Raw genomic sequence first — 17,611 nt, 5'->3', positions numbered from 1 at the left:
ACACTTACACGCGCACGTGCACACACACAGAAAGACAGAGAGAGTCAGAGGCAGCTGTGCTATGCTCGCCTGGAAGATACAGAACAAACAGAGGAGAAGAAGAGGCAGCCATGATGTCACTTCCTGATCGAGGTGATGCCCATAACAGGACAATCCCTTAGGAGGACGACTATGGCAGTGATTCCCAAACTGAAGCAGTGTCTACTTTTGAGTTCTTTTGAGTTTTAGACATGAGATACGAGCTGTTCAAGCAAAGAGTGATTTCTCCTTTTCAGATGATTTCATTTGAAAAATAATTAGGGTCAGATTTCACAATCACAACCAACTTATTGTATTGCAAAAATATACTACACATATCTCTTTAATTTCTTGTCCCATTTTAAAAGCAAGAAATTCACCTTCATGGTCAAATTACTGCAAATAAATCACAGCTGGAGACCAACAAGAAGAGAACTTCTTGGACCAACAAACACAAGGAATGGAAATCTGGACTTTGGTCTGATGAGTCAAATTTGACATTTTTGGTTCCAACCATGGCGGCTAGCACTGTCGCCTCACAGCAATAAGATTCGAACCCCGAGTGGCTCCCTTCTGTGTGGAGCAGGTACTCCGGCTTCCCCCCACAGTCCAAAGACATGAACTTAGTTAATTGCTGACTCTAAATTGTCCGTAGGTGTCAATGTGAGTGTGAATGTTTGTTTGTCTCCATGTGCCCTGCGATGAGCTAGTGACTTGTCCAGGGTGTACCCCGCCCCTCACCCAAAGTCAGCTGGGCTGGACTTCAGCCTCCCCCCATGACCGTAGTGAGGATAAAAAAGGTTACGGAAAATGGATGGAAGTATTGATGGTTTCAACCACCGTGTCCTTATGACACATACCGAAGGTGAATGGATGGTATCTGTATGTGTGGTTCCCACTGGGAAGCATGGAGGAGAAGGTGTGATGGTGTGGGGGTGCTTTGCTGGTGCAGCGACATGTCATCCCAACAAGTCCTTTAAGAAATCAATGGAAGTGACGACCTCATGAAGAAGAATGTGAAAAGAAGTGTGTAAAGCTGCAAAACAGATTTTTACCACATAACTCCATATGTGTTATTTCACATATTTAGTGTTAATCTTCAATGTAGAAATTATCAAAATAAAGAAAAAACATTGAAGGTGTTGGAGAAAGCGTCAGCTTGAATTTCCACTGTACATTTGTACTGATGTGGTCCAGTGCTGTATGAAGCCCGTGCCTTCCATTGAGAATATTCTACGTGTGTGAGACACTGACCAAAACAACCTAAACTGAATCAACCAACATTATCAGTGTTCAGAGGAGGGACCCTTTCTACATTTAACCCCTGCTAGGAGAGTTCGTGCGCGCCACTGGCCAGCCGCACGGGCACGCAGACACGCATACATCCACATGCACGCAGGTGAAGCAGTCACCTGTGGTTTGTTACGGTTTGAGTGTGTCTGGGCTGCAGAACAATCCGAAGCTGTTGTTGTTACATAAGAATGATTCGGAGCTGCTGCGCGGCGCGGCGCGGCGCGGCGCTGCTCCAGCTGCCCTCCTATCTCTTTAAATGAGACAGAGCTGCTCTGCTCCGCTCTGCTTGTGTGCGTGCGTGCGTGCGTGCATGCGCGCGCGTGTATGTGTGTGGAGGAGAAATTACGAGACAGAGGGCCACTCTGTTGTGGAGGAAGACTAGGCGATCGAAAACACAACAGAGAAGTTATTTTGTGTCGATTTGAACGGTTTGGCGGAGGAGGCTGTGTGTCGGTTCGCCCCTCCGTTTGACTCATTTGGATTCTGGACCCGGGTGCTCTGCTAGTATCTATGGGCTGGGTAGGCGCATCTCTCGCCTCCCGATAGGACATAACGGGCAGGGCTGCCTCCTAATCATTATTTATTTCGCTTTCTCTGCGTCGCAGCGTTTTGGAGAAACGTGATCGAGAGGCAGCGGGAACCGCGCGCTGATCATGGATTAATGCCCGAGTGAATTTTCATCTGAAAGGTGAGCGATGCTGCGAAAAAAAAGGCCGGACGAGGAGAATGTGTCCATGGGCGCAGTGTGTGTGTGTGTGTGTCTGTGTGTTGCATGTGTGCACTTGTGATGGATGATGGGGTGGTGGGTTATGACAGCAGCATCCTCACTGCGGGGAGACTGCAGAGAGATCGGGGTGATGTGGGTGAATAGCGCTGGGTGTTGAGCTCTTTGTGTGCACGGTGGGGCCTTTGGGAGACGGAGCCGATCAGCCGCATCGAGCTGCGTATTATTAACAAACACAATGACGTCAGCGTCTGTCAGTGACGCAACATCTTTGCTTCTGATTTGTGCAGTAATGTGATTTCTTTCTTTCTGCTTGTTTGTTAAAGCGGCTCCTCTCTGAGGTTTGTCAGGTTTGTCGTGGGTCCACCCCTGATGCTCACTCAGCTTTTCTCGGTCTCTGTGGGCTTCGTGACATTTCTGTGTTTTCTCATGTTAAATATGAGTTGATGATCTTGACTTGTGGCATCAGCGTGCAGTCTCTTTTTTCTAAAGCAGCTTTAACGCTGGACATCTTCCATGTTTGCAGACTTCCTGCAGAAAACGGAGAGTGTTGTGATTAAAAGCCGTGTTTGGCTGCAGCATGTGTTTGTAATGACACTGGTGCTAGTGGGGCGTGTGAGGGCTACACTTCCCATAATGCAACTCAATGTTAGATCGTGCTCTGTAAATGCCCACATCTTTCAAACTCCTCCCCTCTAAGTTTGAGGCTGATTCCAGAATTACAGAGAAAGAAAACAAAAAATAGGAATGATTCTTTTTTATTCTAACAGAGCACACTTTAATAAAGGCAATAAATGACAACAATTATCAGTATTTCCTGATCTGCAGTCTGAAGCTGAATAATATAGCATTCTGAAAATCAATGTATTAACAGAAAAATCTGTCAATTTAATTGTGACTTTTTGTTTTGGAATCAAAATATCAACACCTTTAACTTCAGACAAGATAAGATAAGATTCTCATATATACTTATAAGTAAGAAATATATAGAAAAACGTGCTGAAGTCATATTACTATTATATTGTAGTACATTTTCTCTAAACAGTTTTAATAATGGTAAATGGACTGTACTTATAAAGCACCTTTTTTGTCTTCACAACTCACTCAAAGCTCTTTACACTACATATCTTATTCACCCATTCACTCACATTCATACACTGATGGCATTGGCTGCCATGCAAGGTGCCAACTGCTCATCAGTTTGAGGAGCTAACCATTCATACACATTCACACACTGATGGTTCAGCCTTCAGGAGCAATTTGGAGTTCAGTATCTTGCCCAAGGACACTTTGACATGTAGACTTGAGGAGTCGGGGATCAAACCGGCAATCATCTGATTAGTGGATGACCCACTCTACCTCCGAGCCACAGCTGCCCTATAATAAGTTACATACTTTGAAATGACTTGCAAGAATGTTAAAGTTTGTTATGACATAGCTTCTGATCAGTTTGTTAAATTAAAGTTATCTAATGATCATTTTAAAAGCAAAACCTTGAACAAGAGGTGGCATTGATAGTATAGTTTATATGAATAAGCGTTGTCCACTCATGGTTAAAAGACCAACAATGTTTTCTGCCTGACTCTCAGACTTTTTTCTATCACAAAGTATTTTCACACTTTGACCAGAAGAAGTGATTTTTCCCCTTTTGTACATCCATGTGACTTTTAATGTGTCTCATTGACCTTGTCAATGGTCCCAGGATAAGTTTTACCATCCTATTTAAGCAGCCACTACTGTTACTCTTTGGTGGTGTCAGAAAGGATGGTCTGAACATCAAATTAAATTCTTTGTGTGTAGTGATGTGCACTAAAGATTTGAGCAGAGACAGGTGACTCCTCTGTAGATGACCTTTCCTGGTGTGAGAGTGTTCATCTGAGGCACATTAACGAAGGAACCACTGGAGATTTAGCATCTTTTGTACAGCTTTGTGAAGTGGACTGAATGTGAATCTCTGGTGACAGTTTGCATGCTTATTTTTTTAGAAAAGTCAATGTGAATCAAACACTCCTTGAATTCACAGTAGTATATACAGTTGTATTGTTTTAATGGTGCCTCACAGTGCTGAAAAAGTAACAGTCCTGTTTTTGTGGTTCACTAACATAACATTACATTAGAAGGTAAAAGTATTGAATGAGAAAGTGTGTCGAAACTTCTGGTACTGCTGTTAGTCAAAATGTAACCTTTTTCCACGTGTTGATCTCTGAAAAATATAAAGATAAATCTGTGATGCTGAGTTCTGAAATTATATAAGATGTAAATTAGATGAAAATAAGGAAATCACCAGGAAGTGACGGACAGAATTTTATCTGGACAGAAAGGAGAAGAACAAAGTAAGGGTTTAGAAGAGGACTTTGGATCTGCTGGTCCATGTCTGCTGTGTGTTCTTTGTGTGGAACTGACCACAATTGTAAAAGAGAATTTGAATCACAATGGGAATATTCCTAGTAGAATAAATAACATTTAAATAACAACAACAACAACAACAAAAAAATCTATAGCAGGATAAAATAATTATTTTACCCTGGTAACAGCATTAAAGCCAGAATTAGTTGAGCCACTTTTGAAGAACAAGGTGGTGTGAAGCAAACAGACCAAATACAGGATTTTTTCAAAAGCTAAACTACTAATATCCATCTGCTAATTATGAGATCTGTTCAGGAAGCGATCTTATAAGTCATGTATATATTTATGCAAATATGTTGGTAACCACATATGCACTTCAGTGTGTCTTATATAATAGGACAAAAGATTTTGAAGCGTTGTCAGATCATTACGTACTTTACAGTAATAAGCCCAAAATACACATGAGAATTAAAGTGCTGCATAAACTGTAACTGTAATTTGATATTCCTCAAGTGGGTCCAGATGATGCACTGATGATGTAGGATGACCAAAACTATCCATTCAATGAGTTACTACTACTCTTGAATCTCATTGTTTGATGAATCAGCAGTGCATGATCCAAGTCCAGTTCTAATGTTCAGTGTACCCTTTAAATAATGAACCAAAAGTAGTGGAGGTTGGAGGTTTTTCTGGAAATATAATTTGATTATTAGTAGCAGTAACAGGGACTATGATCAAGAAAAAAAAAAGAGTGTAAGAGGTCTACAAGGCTTCTCCTTCCATCTCTCATTCTTTCTGACTTGTGGTCAATAAACAACCAAGGTATCACCATCCATGAGTGATTGATTCTGGTGCCACAGGTTATTGCTACAATGCTATTTGTTCAGAATAACACAACCTAATTCAGATAAAATGTTTTACCACATTCTGATCTGATCTGATCTGATCTGATCTATGGGAATGCATAGAGATACTGAAAAAAAACAACAACACTTGTTTGTATTGTACTGTGTGGCAGGAGTTTCATCATGGCATGATCGATAAAATAACGGTAATTACTGAGTACAAAGATATTTATGTGGAATCAGTAATATCATCTAAAGAGTACTAACAAGATACACAAACTAGGGAAACATTAAAAGCACATTTAAAATGTCAGAAAGATCATGGATAAGAGATAACTGATACACACCCTTTTCACAAGTTAAATACAGGCCCTGAAAAGGAGAGCACATGTCCAAGAGAGGTCCATATGAATGGACAGGGTGTAGACCATGATGTTGTCATACATAATATATCTCATGTATGAATCTAGCCATGTTCTTGACCTCAATGAACTCCTTATGTTTTGGGGAACAAAGAAGGGGTTTGGTTCATGCGCAATGCCGCTGTGATCACCATAGAGCAGCATGCAGCTGGGGTGAACCAACAAGGCACAGAGCTTACTTACTCTTTTAGTCTCTTTTAGTCTTTTAGTCTGACGTCAGTGCAAGGAGCAAAGTTGTTGAATGACTTCAGAGATGAGCATTCCAGAGGGATCGTCTGGATCGCCTTTTGCGCCTATTGTACCTGTTTCCTGTAACAAAGCCCCCTTGACTTGGGGAATGTTCCAAGGCTGGTCCCCCAACGGTCTGGGGCTACCAGGATGCCCGTTAACAGTTTCTACCTCACACTCTCCAGCACAGGAGGAATAAGATGAATCGGAGGCAAGGCATAAATGGCACATGTGCAAACATGTCCACCTCATTGTGGATCGTGGATCAGCATCAGGAAGAACCACAGTAGGTAACAGATAATATGTTGCTTAGTGAACAGATCCACCTATGCTTTTCAGAACCAAGTCCAAATCTACTGCAGGGCACACTGACCTCAGGACACTTAACCCCACTGCAGGACAAGTGTTGCCTTGTTTGTGTGCCCTTCTTGCCGTTGTGCCATTATACATGATCTCCTCTCTGGCCTGAAGAAGCGAGTGGCACAGCTACATCTTCTACTCCTGCAGCCTCTTAAAATGCAAATGAGACGGACCTGAAGATTCACTCCAAGGTGATGTGAGCACCCAGTTCTTATTGGTCCTTTCTTTTGAGAGAGCTTCCTGTGATCAGTGACATTACATGCTCTGCAGCAATTGCAACATCTTAAATTAGGTTATTCATCTGGCTGATGGTGCAGGCCAGAAGACCTGAAGCATTTGCGCACCCAGCCAGAAAATTGTGACTCTCTGGCAGGTGAAGAATCAGGTGAACTGTGAGGGCCTTATCCAGACGGGGGCAGCCTGCCTCTGTGTGGTCAACCAGCCTTGCTACTGGAGCTTTCGTCTTCATCTCCAGGACGTTTCGATGCACTTGAGACAGATGTCCAGGAGAGAGGGGGTGACAAAGTGTGGTTTAACCAGGCAACTTTATATATAGTGTCAGGTTTGATGTTTTCCCTGTTGGCTGGTTACACACAATTACAAATTTTCACCATTAGTCCCACTGTAGTTCCCTTACCATCTCAACCCATTAATGGAAGACGCCATAGCAAACATTCTTCACACCACACCTCGTGGATATGAAAACACCATTTAACACCACAAAGCTCAAGGACCTGGTAGGAGACACCTCACTGGGCTTGGGGAACCTTGACTTCTTCATGGGCTGTCCCCAGGTGGTGAGGGTCGTTCAAGACACCTCACCTCTGTCCCCAGGACAGCCACTTTTGTGCAGGGGTCTGCAAGGGTCTGAACGTGAGCAAGTCTGGAGTGTCTAGTGGATTTTGGAATGGATGCAGATGAGTAACGACAACCCTCTTAATATTAACAGGATAGAGGGGTGGACAACTTCAAGTACCCTTGGTGTCCACATCACAGAGGGCCTGATCTGGAAGCTGCATACAGACTCTGTGGTAAGAAAGGCAAGGCACCTCAGACACTTGAGGAAATTCAGGTATCCCCACAAATACTGAAGAATTTCCATCTTCTGGACCACCAAGAATGTTGTTGGCCACCAATTGTTTTTCGGGTTGTATAGGCAATGTAGGTCAAATAAGATAAGACAGACTCTATAGATCCCACACTGGGGAAATTCACTTGTTACAGTGGCTCACAATATACCAAGCAGATAATAAATTACTCAATAAATAAATAAATAGGGGGCGTGCTGGTGGCTCAGCTGGTAGAGTGGGCTCCCCATGCACGAAAGACTGAGTCCTTCCTGTCTGCTCTCACAAGTTGAAAGCTGTCCAGAGTTACCAGCGAGTCCGAAGTGAGTTCATTCAGCCACGTCTCTGTGATGCTTCACTCTCTATTCTTTCTCTGTAGCCTGGTTAGCACTGTTAGCTCCTCCATCTGATTGGGGAGCGATCTTATGTTCCCCAAGATAACATGGTTTGTGTTGTCTTTTCTGCTCCAGGTGCTTAGATCCAGCTCTGCATCCCCGTCTCCTTCTCCTCACTTTTTGCAGGCATCTCTAGTCTTTCCACAGAGAGAGTGCTAATGGCTGACACTAACAGCTGTTCTCAAGTGTTTATAACCGTGGCTTTTTTTTTGTAGTGCAAAAGGACAAAAAACACAGAGCTACTGTAACTGTAACATACTTACTGTAATAATATGTAAGTATGCTTCATTGTCTGTGATTTCTTTGTATATAGGATGAGCCTCTGCCATGCTCTGCCCCTGCTTAGCCCAACCAGTCATCGCTGGCATGGCCCCGGTTCTGATGGCCATTCAGTCATTGCAAGCTTTCTGTTTTCACCCTGCACCTTTTCTTCTCAGAAGTCCAAAATGCATGTGGTACCAGTATTAACACTCCCCTGGAGTTCACAGTCTGGGCAGCCTAGCTAACAGCAGTTATAGTTTGCAGAAGTTTACTTCACTGTCCTTCAGGAAACTCTGTAAATCACAGAGAGTTGTAATGGATCAGTTGAAGGACAACAGAGGGAAATACAGAAAAAAAAATGTCTCCATAAAATATGATCCAGTTTCACCAAAATCAGTGAAACATTTGGTGGTGTGTGACTTAGTGCCATAAGTTCATGGTGCCTGTTGCCATGGTGCAGTTGGCTGCCAGCCAGCACCAGTTTTCATCCATTTTGTGCCAACATGGACTCGAAGCATGGAGATGAGTGATTTTCTGTTCATCGCTAGTATACTCTGTGGAAAGACTGGAGAAGCTGGAGAAGGACACAGAGATGCAGAGATCTTCTTTCCAGAGATCAAAGTTACATAGTGCAAGAAGAAGAAAAGACATAAAGGGTGTGCAGAGTGGAAATAACAGAGGTACCATTCACCTGATTACAAGTCAGTATAGTATTGAAATGATTCAAAATCTGTCCAAAGACTTCCTCACTTGATGATATTTAATGAGAGATTTGAAAACACATTTTTCTTTACTCAGCTGAGCATTTTTTGGATTTTGGATTACTACAGTGTACAGTCAAATTGGACTATTTACTGTATGCCAGCACTACCTCTAAAGACCACTAATGGTCTGAAACGCATTTAAAAGGCCACAAATTCTATAATTTTTTAGGCATGGTACACTTGAAAAATATTCCAGGTGATGACCTCATGAATCTGACTGAGAGAATGAACAAGTGTGCAACACTGTCGTCAAAGAAAAAGAATCTAAAATATAAAACAGTTCTTAGTTTATACTTTCTTTTTCTTCTTTTTGTTTGCCACATAACGCCAACGTTCTTTCCTGGAAGCTTTGAAAGTTTCCAGAGTAAAATGGCCATGTCACTAATTCTGATGCCATTCTTTTGCTATATATTGTCATCATGTCATCACCAGGACACAAAATCCCAGGGTGTCTACAATATCTAATATTGATTTCTTGTTAGTGTGTTAACATTATAGAACATTATAGAAACAGGGCAGACTGCTGGCAGAGGTTGCTACACTGTGCAGTGAACAGAGCAGTGCAGGATTTGAGGGGTTTCTGATTTTCTGTCTCTGATGGTGCTTAATCCTTACAAGTATCATTTCAGGTTATCATGATGTATAATTGCTTTGCTGACACAGAGTAGAGAAGTCTCAATTTATTTATTTATTTATTTATACCCTAACATGATGTTTAGAATCATCTCATTCTTCTCTTCTTCTGTATGATGTTTGCATAAAGTATGAAAAGTTCAAAATCATGTTCTTGGAACTTCAGTTCAAGTCGATGGTCCTTCTCTTGCTCCCCTCTGTAGTGAAATACTTCATACTACATCACCTGTGGTGTCTTGTTTTGTTACCCTGTCTATATCCAGCTCTCTTTTTATTTTGGGCTTATAGCTATTCATAATCTCCATCTCATACTTTGTTGCCACGACTCATGGTTTGAAAAGGAGGAAAGAAAACATGTTCTAAAACAGTAACAGACAAAGAAACCCACCAATCCTTCTTATCCAAGATTATTTTTTTGTTCTGTGTCGTGCTTTCTGCATATAAAAATGATAGATCTCTAAGTATCAGGAGAACAAATTATCCAAGAGAATAAATCACATCTTACATGGTTTTCACTAGACAAAAATGTTGTAAGAAAAATTGTAATATAAGAAGTAACTAAAGCTGTCAGAATAATGTAGTGTAGGAGTAAAAAGTAGAATATTTACTGAGATGTGGACGCTGCATAAAATACCTGAATTCGTACTTAAGTTCAGTACTTGAGTAAATGTACTTAGTTAACACTGATTACCAAGTCTGTGTTGGTTACAATGTGTTTTCTTCACGATCAGTCACTTCATGCTGTTTCATTTGAAAGCATCTGAAACTGTAAACTCATCTCTGATCTCTGATGCACTGTTCATTGTTTCATGCTTTCTCAGGCAGGTGTTTGTCAGGCTGTAAAACTCTAAACTCATTTTTATTCTGAACATGTGGAGTCGACTGAGCAGCAGCTACTTCCCGTAACAGCATTTTATATGTTTTATTTGTGCACGTGAATGTGCACATTGATGCTATTTTTACACATTTACAAACCTGTGTGGCCTGCAAAATCTCACCACCTCATTATTAATGCAAAGATACAACACATATCAGAGTGACGTCACCCACAGGTTTCCAAAGTGCTGTTTTTTTTAAAGATATTTTTTCTTTTTTTCAAGCTTTATTTTGATAGAGACAGCTGAAGAGTGACAGGAATGTGGGGAGAGAGAGACGGGTAATGACATGCGGGAAAGGACTGCAGGTCGGAATCGAACCCTGGGACATTGTGGTACATGGGGCAGATGTTCTACTAACTGAGCTATTCGACACCCCCTGAAGTGCTGTTTTGAATCCAAAAATATGCGATGCTGGCTGACGCCATGTTGGATGTACTGCTTCTTCCACCTCTAATCTAAATATTGATCATCTGAGTCATCTGTAATGGCACTTACCTGTCAATAAAGCAGTCATGCTGTTAATTATGCACAACTTTGAGCCTTGATATCATCTGATCAGGTTTTTTTTTTTTTTTAAAAAAAGATCATTTAGCTATAGAGACCAAAAGCGTTGTCTGAACCAGGCTGTAAACATGTTTATTTCTGCTCTGAAGTTCATTTTAATATGGCCGCTTAAGGAGACTAACTCACTTCTGCAGCCTGTCTCAAGTGGCCACTCGAGGAATTACAGTTTTCAGCACTTCAGCATTGGCTTCATTTCCCAGCATCAGAGGTTGCCTGGTCAAAGTACAATATGTTTGAATTGTTTTTCATGGGATCATTATTGAGTCTATTGTTAACAAGTTTCCATCCTGTACATGTAGTTCTGTTCTGTTCATAGCAGAAGGCACACCTTCACCTCATCGTTGCATATTTCGATAATTGTGAGTAGCTTTAGTTGTAGCCGAGGTTGATACTGTAAGGTTTAGAAGTATTTGACAGTTGTAAGGCTCAGAAGTTCATATGATTTATATTTGAATTTATTAAAAATGCATTTACTGGTTACACAGTTATCTGTTTACATATTTATGTTACACATTTATTTTTCATGTTTCTACCTCTCTGATTCTCTCAAATTTATTTAAAATGCATCACTAAAACACACAAGCTGAGTGATGTTGAGACCCGCTTCTCTGAATTGTACTGACTCCAACTGAACTGTTGGGTTATCTTCCAGCTAGTTTCTGCCTAACTTTTACCACTGATTCATAATAGAAATGTAGACATGTAGACATCCTGGTTGCTTTAGAGTGCAACACTACCTGTAGACTATCAGTATGATGTAAATACAACCAGTAGTTTGACAATGATGTGGGGTTTACTTAGTGCTCCAGGTAAATTTTTATATATTTGTTTTTTATTTGAAGCTTGGGCAGTCTGAGTTTATGACACAATTCTGCAGGATTATTTTCCTTTTGTTTTTGGTCGGTGCTTTAGATTTAAGATTTCATTTTATGCTAAACGGACTGAAAATAAACTTGGAGCGCATCCTACGGTGGCCGACAAACGCTGCAAACACAGGAATGATGCAAAACCAAAAACACACAAACACATAAAACAAATACAACAGAAAAACGCTGCAATCACAGAAACAATGCAGAAGCAAAAACATGCAAACCCACAAAACAAATGTGAAAGAAAATACCAAAAACACACAAAACCCCAAAACAACTGCGAGAGAGAAATGCTGCAAATTCACTCCAAAAACAGAAGTGTGCCAGGCCACTAGGGGGACCTGACCTGAGAGATGGACCAGTCCGGTGGGGCCCAGTCCCTCTTTAAAACATGAGCGGGATGCCCAGAAGAAAGTTGGCTTAACTTAGCATTTTTCTCCTGCGGCACTTTTCTGTTGCATTTGTTTTATGTGTTTGTGTGTTTTTAGCTTTGCATCATTCCTGTGTTTGCAGGATTTGGCTGTTTGCAGCGCGTTTGCCCCATATCTTGAAGAATTCTTTAGCAAGCTCTTGAACTCCAAAGTGTTTGTAAAACCACATTTGAAATGATGTGCTGCTTTAAACACGAGCAAAAATGTCCAAATAAGCCAACAGTTACTGAGTCATTTGCAGAGAAGCTTTTTGGAGGCAGTAATGGTTGAGGATTAAAATGTTGGTGGTCTGACCTCAGCAAAGACTAAATCATGACACTGATGGAGAATGAGTGATTCATGTGGCTCTGTTTCTCTGTGTGTTGCCTTTGCCTTTTCAGTGAAACCTGATGTCACTGTTTGATGACTGTGTGTGTCAATATAATGGGTAAACATGTAGAACACATAATAACGAATGAATATATTAAAAAAGGCATAGTTAGTCAAGTATATGAAAAGTGTTAGCATCATTAACAAGTTTTACACTCCGTCCGCCCGTTTTCTTCACGGGGGCAGCAGCTTCAGCAGGGTGGCCCAGACTTCCCTCTCCCCAGCCACTTCTGCCAACTCTCCCAGGGGGACCCCAAGGCGTTCCCAGGCCAGCCGAGAGATGTAGTCCCTCCAGCGTGTCCTGGGTCTTCCCTGGGGCCGCCTCCCGGAGGGACGTGCCCGGAACATCTCACCAGGGAGACGTCCAGGAGGCATCCTCATGAGATGCCCGAGCCACCTCAGCTGGTTCCTCTCGATGCGGAGGAGCAGTGGTTCTACTCTGAGCTCCTCGCGGATGGCCGAGCTTCTCACCCTATCTCTAAGGGAGACCCCAGCCACCCTGCGAAGGAAGCTCATTTCGGGCCGCTTGTATTCGCAATCTTATTCTTACGGTCACTACCCAAAGCTCTTGACCATAGGTGAGGGTAGGAACGTAGATCGACTGGTAAAACGAGAGCTTCGCCTTTCGGCTCAGCTCCTTCTTCACCACGACAGACCAGTGCAGAGTCCGCATCATTGCAGAAGCCGCACTGATCCGCCGGTCGATCTCCCGTTCCATCCTTCCCTCACTCTTGAACAAGACCCCGAGATACACCGCATCGCAGACCCTCGACGCCCTGGCTGCGCCTAGAAATCCTGTCCATAAAGGTTATGAACAGAACCGGTGACAAAGGGCAGCCCTGGCGGAGTCCAACTCCCACGGGAAACAGGTCCGACTTACTGCCGGCAATGCGGACCAAGCTCTGGCACCGAGAGTACAGGGACCGGATAGCCCGTATCAATGGGTCCGGAACCCCATACTCCTCGAGCACCCCCCACAGGACCCCCCGAGGGACACGGTCGAACGCCTTCTCCAGGTCCACAAAACACATGTAGACTGGTTGGGCGAACTCCCATGCACCCTCCAGAGCCGCGCTAAGGGTATAGAGCTGGTCCACAGTTCCACGGCCAGGACGAAAACCACACTGCTCCTCCTGGATCCGAGGTTCGACAATCTTGCGGACCCTCCTCTCCAGGACCCCCGAAAAGACCTTCCCGGGGAGGCTGAGGAGTGTGATCCCCCTATAGTTGGAGCACATCCTCCGGTCCCCCTTTTTGAAGAGGGGAACCACCACCCCGGCCAGTCCAGAGGCACTGCCCCCGATGTCCACGCGATGTTGCAGAGACGTGTCAACCAAGACAGCCCCACAACATCCAGAGCCTTGAGGAACTCCGGGCGGACCTCATCCACCCCCGGGGCCTTGCCACCGAGGAGTTTTTTGACTACCTCAGCGACCTCAGCCCCAGAGATGGGCGAGACCACCACGGGGTCCCCAGACTCTGCCTCCTCAAAGGAAGACGTGCTGGTGGGATTGAGGAGGTCTTCGAAGTATTCCCTCCACCGACCCATGACGTCCCCAGTCGAGGTCAGCAGCACACCGTCCCCACTGAACACAGTGTTGATAGTGCACTGCTTCCCCCGCCTAAGCCGTCGGATGGTGGTCCAGAACCTCCTCGAAGCCGTTCGAAAGTCGCTCTCCATGGCCTCACCGAACTCACGCCCGAGTTTTTGCCTCCGCAACCGCCGAGACCGCATTCCGCTTAGCATGTCAATACCCTGCTTCAGGACTCCCACAGGCCAGAAAGGTTCTGTAGGCCTCCTTCTTCAGCTTGACGGCATCCCTCACCGCCGGTGTCCACCAGCATGTTCGGGGGCCACCGCCCCGACCACCTTACGGCCACAGCTCCGGTCGGCCGCCTCGACAATGGAGGAACGGGACAAGGTCCTCTCGGACTTAATGTCCCCGGCCTCCCCCGGGACATGAGCGAAGCTCTCCCGGAGGTGGGAGTTGAAACTCTTTCTGACAGGAGATTTAGCCAGACGTTCCCAGCAAACCCGCACAGAACGTTTGGGCCTGCCAGGTCTGACCGCCATCCTCCTCCATCATCGGAGCCAACTCATCACCAGGTGGTGATCAGTTGACAGCTCCGCCCCTCTCTTCACCCGAGTGTCCAAAACATGTGGCCGCAAGTCCAACGACACGACCACAAAGTCGATCATCGAACTACGGCCGAGGGCGTCCTGGTGCTAAGTGCACATGTGGACACCCTTATGCTTGAACATGGTGTTCGTTGTGGACAATCCATGACGAGCACAGAAGTCCAATAACAGAACACCACTCGGGTTCAGATCAGGGGGGCCGTTCCTCCCAATCACGCCCCTCCAGGTCTCACTGTCACCGCCCACGTGAGCATTGAAGTCCCCCAGGAGGACGAGAGAGTCACCAGAGGGAGCGCTCTCCAGCACCCCCTCTAAAGACTCCAAAAAGGGTGGGTACTCTGAACTGCCATTCAGTGCATAAGCACAGACGACAGTCAGGGCCCGTCCCCCCACCCGAAGCAAAGGGAGGCTACCCTCTCGTCCACCGGGGTGAACCCCAACGTACAGGCGCCAACCCGGGGGGAAACAAGCAGTCCCACCCCCGCTCCTCGCCTCTCGCCGGGGGCAACTCCAGAGTGGTAGAGCGTCCAGCCCCTCTCAAGGAAACTGGTTCCGGAGCCCACGCTGTGCGTCGAGGTGAGCCCGACTATATCTAGCCGGTACCTCTCAACCTCGTGCACCAGCTCAGGCTCCTTCCCCGCCAGAGAGGTGACGTTCCACGTCCCCAGAGCCAGCTTCTGCAGCCGGGGGTTGGACCGCCAGGGTCCCCGCCTCCGACTGCCACCCATCTCTCTTCGCACCGCTCCCCCCCGAGACCCCTCCCATGGGTGGTGGGCCCATGGGAAGGGGGGCCCATGTCGCCTTTTTGGGCTGTGACCGGCCGGGCCCCATGGGTAAGGACCCGACCACCAGGCGCTCGCCAACGAGCCCCACCCCCAGGCCTGGCTCCAGGGGGGGGGGCCCTGGTGGCCCGCGCCCGGGCAAGGGAAACTTGGTTCCGTCAGTTGTCATTTCATCAGGGGATGTTGAGCTGCACTTTGTCTGGACCCTCACCTAGGACCTGTTTGCCTTGGGTGACCCTACCAGGGGCATAAAGCCCCCGACAACATAGCTCCTAGGATCATTGGAACACGCAAACCCCTCCACCGCGGTAAGGTGGCAGCTCCAGGAGGTGTTTTACACTATTGTGTGTTAGTATGAATCTTTGTTTGAAAGATATTATATACACTGATTTAATCAAATTTATTGATTAATTTTTTTATCAGTGTGACATCATTTCTGTATTTGTTAGTGGAGACTGATCTCAGTTTAACCATGCCAGAACAGTTAGTCTGATGGTTAGATTTTTATGCTGCTAAATGAAGAATGAAATCAGCTAAGTTTGCAGACTGTACACATGATCTGCAGGCTAAACAATGTATTATGTGGTCTTTCAGTGCTCTGAACTCACAGACTGTTTGGACACACACAGTAGCATTGAGTAGATGGTACTTCTCTGAAGTAGTATGGCTGAATTTGAAGAAGTCAATATACTAAGAAACCAAGAAATGACTTTTCTGTAACTGTGTATCAGGGCTGCAGGGGGGCTGGACATTGCACAAGAGGTGGGGTCCACCTACATCACAGGACTGACACACAGAGACAAATTCTATTAAAAGAACATTTTTCATGTATGTGGAATTTAATCTTTGAAATGACGAGTTATTACTTGTTGTAATATTTATGCCCCTTAGTGAGTCCATACTGATTTTACACAGCCAGCTTAACTCCTCTTCATACCATCTCTCCAAGGTACAGCTGTTAGTCGTAGAGAAGGGAAGCATAATGTCCAATATGATAACACAAATGCACACATGGTAAAAATTAACAATAAACTGATTGATGGTGCTGCTCAATGGTCTGCAAACAAAAGGATAGCTATGGGTTTTTCATGTTCACACAGGCACAGCTAGAGCAGCTGAAGCATAGCTATCTTCATCACAGTTTGTATTGTTTGAATTTTAACTCGTTTGAGACATGCTGTCTTCCAAATTTAACACAAATCCTAACTGATATTAAACAAGTGGCGGAGTACACACTAGAAAACAGTCACCAGTTGCAAAGGACTGACACATAGACATAGAGACAAAGAAACATTCACACCTATGGGCAATTTAGAGTCACCAATTAACCTGCATGTCTTTGGACTGTAGAAGGAAGCCGGAGTACCTGGAGATAACCCACACAGACATGGGGAGAACATGCAAACTCCACACAAAAAGGCCCCAATTGGCACGAGTTTGAACCCAGCACCTTGCTGTGAACAGTGCTAATCACGGCATCATCCTGCTGTCAATTTAATTTGTGCAGTTATGATTTTATTGTAAAAAGCCGGATTTCCTGTTATTGTTGTGTAGATCATAGGCAGTAGAGCCTGCTGACACTTCAGCCTCCCTAGCTGACAGAGACACCACAGCCGCGTGACATAACAGACGGAGGAATGGTAAATATAGATTTTGCTGCAGCTGTGGATTCATTACCTTAAGATGAACCTACAGCATTTTATTATAGCCCGGCCTGTGACACTGAGTGAAGACTTCCTTCTTGTGTTCCCTGATGGGTTAGCCTGCCATCTCTGAAACATTTCATGGTGCTTACTGTAGCCAGTCTAGTTGACAATGTTGCTGAATTATGTAATGGCTGAACCTCGGTGATGCCACAGTGGAGGCAGAGCCAGTCTCCATCGGCTAAGGGACCAACAACAAATGCTTCAAAGTAATAAAATGTAAAATGCTTTGAGAACTGGTTGTATTGAAAAGTGCTCTTAATAACTTACAAACAGTATGAACGTACATGTGCAAGTAAATGTGTAAATGGATGTAGCAGGTGTTAATAGCACAACTGTTTGTGTCAGTAGTTTGGGACAGAGAGATACTGTTTTGTGTGAAGCCCTATGGTCAGCATGTTACATAACTGAACGGTTTGAGTCTGCGAGCTGTCCTTCTGCTGCTGATACAGTGAGATCACAGAAAACAGAGTAGACAAGGCCATGGGCCACAGCACTCATTTACAGTGTGATGTGTTT

General features: G+C 44.6%; 1 protein-coding gene across 1 annotated transcript in view; it reads left to right on the top strand.

The window, feature by feature from the left end:
* Positions 1-1,475: 1,475 nt before the first annotated feature.
* fbxl16 (F-box and leucine-rich repeat protein 16) overlaps positions 1,476-17,611 on the top strand; it is a 30,219-nt gene continuing 14,083 nt past the window's right edge. Inside the window, exon 1 of the mRNA XM_010750258.3 lies at positions 1,476-1,999. The gene's annotated coding sequence lies outside the window, so the exon portion shown is untranslated. The remainder of the gene's footprint in view (positions 2,000-17,611) is intronic.

This window comes from Larimichthys crocea, chromosome XV, assembly GCF_000972845.2.
Source record: "Larimichthys crocea isolate SSNF chromosome XV, L_crocea_2.0, whole genome shotgun sequence".
NCBI lineage: Eukaryota > Metazoa > Chordata > Actinopteri > Sciaenidae > Larimichthys > Larimichthys crocea.
Note: the sequence above shows the minus strand (reverse complement) of the source record. Positions and strands in the feature narration are given on the sequence as shown.